At 40.6% G+C, this 9,032-nt stretch overlaps 1 non-coding gene across 1 annotated transcript; it reads right to left on the minus strand.

Moving 5' to 3' along the window:
• Positions 1-311: 311 nt before the first annotated feature.
• On the minus strand, positions 312-417 carry LOC121437711. Its single transcript, XR_005972997.1, has one exon. It is a non-coding gene; the product is annotated as a U6 spliceosomal RNA (small nuclear RNA).
• Positions 418-9,032: the final 8,615 nt, after the last annotated feature.

A 9,032-nucleotide genomic window follows, 5' to 3' on the forward strand; every position in this document is an offset into this window, starting at 1 on the left:
AAAAATGGCTGTTTCATACTAACAGTTCATTTAAACTTATTAATATGCCCATCTATGAAAGATAATTCAAATCATGTATTTGATATTACATATATTACTGCATCATAAATATTTTATGTTAATGTTTAAGTGGATATTCCAAATAATTTTCATCAATATTTTTAAATCCTTGTGATTATGAAATAAAAATGTTTCAACTTATTAAGTAACATGTAACTAGAATAATTTTAAGAAATAATGTGATACTCTGTTTGCAAACTTTTTGAGAGGGAAAATTTGTTGTAGCTGGTTATTTTTATTTTATTTTATTTTAAAATATGGAACATTTCATGAATTTGCATTTCATCCTTGAGCAGCAGCCATGCTAATCTTCTTTGTATCCTTCCAATTTTAGTATATGATAAAGTGAGCATTATGGTGCAGAAGCAAGAATGCTTGCTATCTTTTATGTGAATTGTGTTTCTGTGTGTAGTATGTGTAAATGTCGTGTGTGTGTGTGTGTGTGTGTGTGTGTGTGTTGGAAGGAGGACACTTGTTTGTTCCGGCCATCCAGCTAGCATAGACCCAAAATAATCACACAGAAACTGTATTAACTAAGTCACTACTTGGCCCATTAGTTCTAGCTTCCTATTGGCTAACTCTTATTTTAACCCATTCCTATTGATCTGTGTATTGCCATGTGGCTGTGGTTTACGTGCTAAAGCTTTGACATGTCTGACTCTGGTGGTGGCTCCATGGCATCTGGCTTTGACTCTGCCCTTCTTCCTCCCAGCTTTGAACTTAGTTTTTCCCCGCCTACCTAACTTCTGCCCTGCTATAGGTCCAAAGCAGTTTCTTTATTCATTAATGGTAATCACAGCACACAGAGGGGACTCCCACGTCATGTGTCTGTGAAAACGCGGACGTTTCGAAGAGGGAGATGGATCTCTAGAGTTGGAATTGCAGGCGGTTGTGAGCTAGTTGACAGGGGTTCTGGAAACCAACCCAGACTCACTGTGGGAACAGCAAGTGCTCTTAACCGCAAAGCCTTTTCTTCAGCATCAGAACAGATTTTTACATTTACTTGATATGAATACGTGTTTGCCTGGGTGAGTGTTTATTTACACATGTGTGCAGGATCTCCAGGCTGGAAGGGAGGAGGATTGGACCCCCTGAGGTGAACATTCTAAAAGTGGTAGGAGTTGTCGTGTGGGAAATGGAGCCAGGGTCATCTACAAGATCTGCAAGGGCCTCTAGTAGCAGAGCCTTCTCTCTAGCCTACACACCCCCTTGTTTTTTTTTTTTTTTGTTATTTTGTTTTTTATCACAGTGACTGAACGAATGTGTCTCAAGAACTGCAAAATTTTAAGAGGAACTTTGAGAGAACCATCTTCCAATTCTACTCTGTCCCCCACATCTTAGTATCTCATCACTGCAAATTATGATCACCGTTTCATTGATGACATTCACACAGCTGAAGGAACTTGACCCAGGGCTTAAAGTCACTTCATTTTTGGTGTCTAAGAAGCAGGCCTAATTAGTTTATTTTACAAGGAAAAACTCTCCACTGTATGTATGCATGTTCTTCAGTGGATCATTATCCCAGGAAAACCTTGTGGCTGATTCTGTTGGCCATCACTTGTAATGTTTCCCAAATCATTTCTCCACTTAAACCTCTGGAACCTGATTTTGGCTTTTCTGTGCTGTAAGATTTTAAAGGTCATCCATGAATTGAAATGAAGACAAAGAAGAAAGGATAGAAGGAAAAAAGAAAGGTAAGAGAGTGAGAGAAGAATTAAGGGAGAATGAGAGCGAGGATGGAACATTCCCCTAGCCTCAATCTTGGTGATGGTCTCAGGCTTAGTGGGTAGTGGAGTCCTACTCCAGTAGGCCTCAGCCCAAAGACGGAAAGGAAATTTGCCAGCAGAGCAAAGAGAGGGCTTTCAACCACCCACATAAAGGAAAGGACACACTGGCCTTCCTCACATGCCAGACTCCACCCGTTTGTGAATAAGGGGTGGTAGAATCTTTAAAACAATCCCCCATTCCAAGCAACTCTCCTTTCTCTGAAGTTTTCAGGGGATGGAGAAAGCTTGTCTTGGCGAAGTTTCCACTTTTGCATGATGGGAGGATACCACCTCAGCACTCTCTCTCCAGTCCCCAGGAGGCGGCAGTTTTCTCATTAAACTCTCAGAAGGGGGCTGTGGTTTTCCTTCACCACCCTATTTATCAAATCTTTCCTTGGGCAGAAAATCTCAATGTCCCCAGTCACCTTGAGTCTTCTCCAGAATGGAAAGAGCCTTGCTAATATCCTCCCTTGGACTTTCGGATTTCATTCACGCTGTGACATAAGGGCCTAGGGTTGTACTTTCTCTGTCAGGCCTGGCACCACAGGAGGCAGCAGTCATTAAGATGGTCACTTACTAGCTCTCTTGCCGATGAGTAGACAGAAAGGGGTAGAGAGGGAAGCTGGCGGGCTCTGTGACAAATGATACCAGAAACTGGGGGGAAAGAGCCAGCTCCCCCGACTATCGGGCTGTAAGTGCTCGCTCCTATGTCAACACACAGACAGCAGAGCAAAAGGTAATTCGACCATTTCATGATGGACTGCAGTTGGCGGTTGCTCTTGCACTGCGTTTATTTCGGGGACCCAGTTGTGTATTCTCAGATTGCCATTTTCCCTGCTTCTCTCTCTGTTAAATATTCTACAGTGTATTATCACTTCATTTTGCTCCAGTTATTTCCTCTGTCAGTGGTGCGGGGCAGTCTGGGCTGGAGTCACTTCCTCTCTCAGACTCAATCTGTCTAAATGTCAAAAAGGGAAGAAAAAAAAAAGTAGAACTCTTGAAAATCCCAGCAATCTGGCATTTCTGAGGAAATATTTGATAGGTGTTGCGTTTCTGAAGTTCTATTTGTGGGGGCTGGGGGTGGGAGGGGAGGGGAGGGGACATTTGGGGTTGAAAATACTGTTATACTCATGCCTAGTTGTTTCCGAAGGGATTCTATGTTCGTACTAGACCCAGACATAAAAGCAGAAACCGTGTGGACATAAAGATTTGCTTGTTTTATTTACTTCTCGGGGTTATTTTCTTTGGGGTGACTCTCCCGACCTTTTCGCACAGATCTGAGATACTTGCTAAGGAATTTGGGGAAGAGCTTGCTCTACATTTTGATGAAACATAGAAAAATGAGAAACGTTTCCCTCTCCCTCACCTCTCTCCTCTCTCTTCTCTCCTCTCTTCCCATTCTCCTCTTCCATTCTGAGTTCTCTCTAGCTACATCACCTCCTTCCTTCTCCCTTCTCATCTCTCTCCATGTTAAAATTTTGTCAAATCTGTTGATTTAAAAGGAAATTTCAGAAAAGGCCGTATTGAAGGTTTTGTGACTTGCCTTTTGGGATAAATGCTAGCACTGAGAATTTTCAGGCTATTTCAGACCATCCTAATTATAGGCTATCTGGAATAGAATTAGAGATGGCGTAACTAGGTCAACAGATTCCAGCAATGGCACATAGCTTTGTGGTAAGGTATCTGGGATTGATGGGGCATTTCACCTAACAGTTCTTCCATTTAGTAACATCCAGGAGGCTCTGTTTTGTCCAGTAATGCTGAATAACTAACTCATGAGATCCAGACACAGGATGTGTTAGTGGTACCACAGATTCCATAGCTATCAAAAGTCAGGAGAGTCTGCCAGTTGTCTACTTGTTTCAGAATAGAAAAAAAAAAAGTCAGTACAACAAAGACACACACACGAGCAGTGGAGAAGAGGGGACAGGACATGGGAATGCAGGATTGAAAACACATGAAGCTTGTCAGGCACCACGTTAAGTGTTTAATGGCCTCACCAATCACCAGTACAACAGCTTGGGGAGGTGTCCACTACCCCATCCTAAAAGTGGGGAAACAAAGGCACAGTCAACAGCAACAACTTCCCCAAGGTTACAATGCCAATAAATAGCAGTGTTAGGACTTTTTTTTCCTCAAGTGTCATTTTAGTACGAAAGCCCACATAGTCTCCATCCTCTGAACTGGGATCACAAATCTTTTTTGTTCTTTCCTGGTGGATTTGCCTGTTTTCTGAAAGTTGGAGCAGATTGTCAACCTTCAAAATAACTGCCCACTCATCCGGCTGGAGTGCATGAAAGACAAAATGAAAATGTATTCTGGAGTAGGAAAAGCTCCACTGCCTTCATGATCTGTGTCCCATGGATAAACACGTTGGCAAAAATGGGGTGGCCGTCTAATATTCTAATACAGATTTCATTTAATTTATAATACGAAGACCATGTTTTAAAAATGATTTGTAGCTATTTTGCATTTAAAGACATTATGATCCCCCCAAGTTGTTTTCTCTTTCTATCTAGTAAAGAAAAAAGAGAATAATATAAAGATCTCAGCCAAAATTCTACATGGTGTCTGAATACTAGTTCTGATCTAAAATACTGATTTATATTTTTCTACACAAGTGATACACACACAGAGAAATGCATACACACACACGCATGCACAGAGACACTTCTGGTTTTCAATATATGGTAAGTATCAACATGACTTTTACTTACTTATTTATTCATTTATGTGTTTGTGTATGTGCGTGTCAGGACAGAGATCTATAACTCTCACCTTAGTTTTTGAGATAGGGTCTCTCCCTGAACCTGGAGCTCACTGATTCAACTAGATGAACTGGTCAGCAAGCTTCCAAAACCCTCTGCCTTCACCTCCCCAGTACTAGGAATACCAGTGCATATGGGCTACATTGAGTTTTTCGTATGGGTACCGGGGATCTGAACTCGGGCCCCCACACATGGGCAGCAAGCATTTGGCTGACTGAGCCATGTTTTTCGTCCTCCAACCTGACTTTTCAATAAGGTGTCTTTCTATATACTTTTAAATCAATGAAAGTTTCAGAATAAACATCCCTTAAGTTTGGCAGGTTTTATTAAGAACCCATGATTTTTTCCCATTTTCTGACGTGACTTATTTTTCCAGGAGAACTGTCAACAGTTCAGAAGTGGGTTTGAAGAAGCTGATTTTTCAAGGCTTTTTCAAGAGTTTTCCATACTCTTGCTTCTATGCAAGTGATAGCTCAGTGCAAGAGATACAACATTGGCCCTCGGATTCATGGGGTTCAGGTTTATTATTTCACCCCTTCCCGGTTCTCTTAAGTGTATTCTTCTATTAGGAGTAGAATGATCACACAGGTCCTCCCTGGCTACATTTTCAGAAGGGTGGAGATAAGTGACATAGAAAGGTCTCCTGAAACTTGCATAACACACACCCTTTAATGTAAACAAAATAGGAAAAGACAAGACAAAACTAGAACAGACAAGACACAACCTATAGCAAACACCTTTGAAGTAGCTTGGCTATTATACAAGGAATGGAAGACAAGGAGACTACCATGTATTACTGCCTTTCTTTCATTATGGCTAAAGGTGCTTCCTTTGAACAGTCTTGAGGGTAACTTCTAATATCATAGCAATCTCCTTTGTTTTTTTTTGTTTTGTTTTGAGTTCAAAGAAAAACAATGCCTGGAGGACTGAAAACCCTGGGACTTCTGACACAATAATTTCAGAAGAAGAATGATCATTAGTTATAGAGCCTAATTACTTTTGTAAAGGCTGAACAAGCAGAGAAAGGCGCCTAAAGAATACTAGTGTGATCAGTTATGGATCATCTCAGTAGAGGCTGGATTGCGGTAATAGAAACCCATTGGGTACACACACAGTTGTCTATATAATTTTAGCCACTGTAAATATATACATGTATAAATGATATATTTGCCTGTGCATCCCACATGTATCATGCAAAAGTACAAAGGTGGCCCTACTTATGAATACAATTCTGAATTGCTTTTACAGAATATGCATATTGATTGAGGATATCTGCTTCTGTGTAAAATGTTATGAGAAGGATGCGCTTTCCAAAAGGCACCAGCAGGAACAATAAATTGGCTTTATATAGCTCTCATCAAAGAACCTGAACTCTTCATTGCTATTCCACCCAGCTAAAATGTCCTTTGTGATTTCTCATTTTTATCTCTGTCTCAGGAGCTTACTATGGGCAGGAGGTGGGGAAACCCCAGTATTTCCATTTGAACCCTTTTTTGTTTTCTTTTTTTCAGATTTTAAGTTTATATGTCAGAGCCATATGAATACAAACTTATATGACTGGTAAAATGGTTTCTTGATAGATATCATTTCTGGGTATTTATACTTTATTTCCATCACTTCCTGAATTCTCTAGAAAAGGTACTCTGCTTTCATTAATCATAGAAGCAAAGCACACTCTCCTCTCAGATTAATAGAAGACAGCATCCTTCTTAGGGGAAGAGAACTTTGAAAGTACTTGCCAGGAAGGTGGCATTTCTGTGTAACTGGAGCTCAGGTGTCTTCCTGGTAATTCTTATGTGGGAGAGGAATTAGAGGCTAAAGCATACATGCTGAAAATTATTTTTACATTTGTTTAGGGTGTGTATATGTGTGTGTGTCTGGGCTGTATCCATGCTCATGTGTACATGAATCAGCAAAGCCAGTGTCATTGCAGGAGGCAGTGGCCTGAAGCACGATTAATAAAAACCCAGAGGGAGAAATTGGGGTCCAACCTGAAGACCTGAAATGCAAAACAGCCAGCCACTGGCTCTGACCTTGACCTTAGTCTGAAATGGCGATCCTACCTCCAGGAATCTCAGAATGAGACTGTGTCTGAGACCTGTCTCCCCTCGTTTTACATTCCTTACTAGGGCTGGGATTAAAGGTGTGCAGAACCCGATTTCTATGGCAACCAGGGTAACTACTGGGATTAAAGGTGTGTGCCATTGTGGCTACTGGGATTAAAGGTGTGTGTTACCATAACCTTGTTCGACCAGTGTGGCTATTTTACTCTCAGAACTTTAGGCAGTGTTTACTTATTAGAATATAATTGAAATGCCACTACCAGTAGCCTGCACCTGAAGAGGAAAAAGTGAGGAAACATCACGTGATATAGTCACAATGGTACATAGGTACATGGGTACACATCTGAGCAGACTAACAGCTGATCCTACGTAGGAGACAGGGTTCAAACCCACTGCTTGTCATGATTAGATTTTCATCCTTGACGCAGTGAGGCGCTATTGAAAATGTTTACAATAAGGACGCACCACAGACACATATCTTTTTTCTTTCACTAAAAACAAGGCGCCATCAGGAAGTGGAGATGATTGCTGATAAGATAGCAAGGTTCTTTGTGAGGGGACATGTTTATCTTCCCAACCATTGTACAGAGATGACAGCATCTGTAACTCTGAACAAATATTTCACTTTTCAGGATGCTTGAGTAAATCCCAATAAAATTAAATTTAAGATCATCTCCTAGTGAAATTTATTAGTTTGGTAAAAGAATACACAAAATGACACATCTTTGTTTCTTTTCCTGTTATTGGAAGTAAATATGGGATGTATCTTACTTAAACATCTCCAGGGAAGACACTTCCACTTTGGACAAGTAGGCCTCTTATTCCTTTACTAGGACATTCATTACTACTATTGTTAGTCCAAGCAAATATTGTTGTCAATATAAATTAATATTTAATCATTTTGGTGTGTGTGTGTGTGTGTGTGTGTGTGTGTGTGTGTGTGTGTGTAGATATGTAGAGGCCAGAGGTCAAATGTGTTTGATGACTTTCCCAATCACTCTGAAATTTATCATTTGAGCCTATCTCTAAATGACTCTGTCTTACCAGTTTAGGATAACTAGCTAACCAATAATTCAGTGGGATCCTTCTGTCTCCAATGCCCAGTTCTCTGGTATAAGCCCATGCCCCCACACTTGACTTTTGGACAGATTTGGGGATCTGAACTCAAGTCCTCATGCTTATTCAACAAGCACTTTAATGATTGTGATGGTTTGATGAAGAGATGTCTCCTATGGGCCCCTGTATTTGAGAACTTGGTGTCCAGTTGGTGGAGCTGATTGGGAGAGGTTATGGAAACTTCAGGTAGTGCAGCCTTGCTGAAGAAAGCACATCATTGGGAGCAGCCTTGGAGGATTTATAACAAACAGGCAGCTTCCTGCTCTTGGTCTGTCTCTGTCTTCCTCTCATATAGAGATAAAACATGAGTATCCAGTTTCCTGACCCTACTATCCTTTGTCTTTCTTTCCCTACTGCTGTGGACTCTAGTCCTCTAGAAGTATGACCTAAAATAAACTTTCTTCCTTAAGTTGCTTTATGTAATTTCATCACAGCTACATAAATGCAATCAATGCACTGCCTAAACTTTTTCCCTAATCTCTAATACTCAATTTTTCACATTTATATATTGTTTAAAAGCTTCTTCCTTTAGTTTGTTTGTTTTGCCCAATTCCAATGTATTAGTTTTTGTTTTTTATTATGTTTCATTGTATTATTATCCCATAGAAGACTGTTTGTTTTTGAATGATAGACAGAAAGGAAGTAGATCTGTATGAGAGGGGAGATGGGGAGGAGCTGTGGGGAGTATAGAGAGGCGGAACTAAAATCATGATGTATTATATAAGGGGAAAAACTGCTTTCAATAAAAGAAAAGAATGTATCAGGGTGCTTCAAGAAGAACCCACTGAGTCATTTTGCTCAAACACACCAGTGTTCTTCTAGTATGCATAAAGGCAATTTGTAAAACACTTCCTGAGCTTGGCTCGAACCTATCTCTCCAAGCACTTCTTTGCTTGGACTGTCAGAGCAATAGACATAGGCATTGTTTCCCAGCAGCATCTTCTTTGTTTGTTGAAAAAGAAAACCCATGAAGGTTTGTTAATTAAGTCAGAGCCCTCTGAAAGGACACACCAGGGAGTAATTGGGAGGTTGGTGATACAGCTCATTGGTGGAGCCCTTGGTGGGGAAGACGGGGCTGTATGTTTGATAACCACACCAAAAGAAATGTTAAGCCAGCAGAAAAGCAATTGACAAGGGTAATTATGCTTACGCTGGAATCGACGGCCCCAAATCAAGGTCTTATTCAGACACAGCCCTTTTTGATTTACAAACAAGCCTCTCTTATTTGCAGCAGAACATAATTATTGCTGTCCTATTTG

The sequence above is a fragment of the Microtus oregoni genome, unplaced genomic scaffold (assembly GCF_018167655.1).
Source record: "Microtus oregoni isolate MIOR12 unplaced genomic scaffold, Mior012 000053F_ref0000044, whole genome shotgun sequence".
NCBI lineage: Eukaryota > Metazoa > Chordata > Mammalia > Rodentia > Cricetidae > Microtus > Microtus oregoni.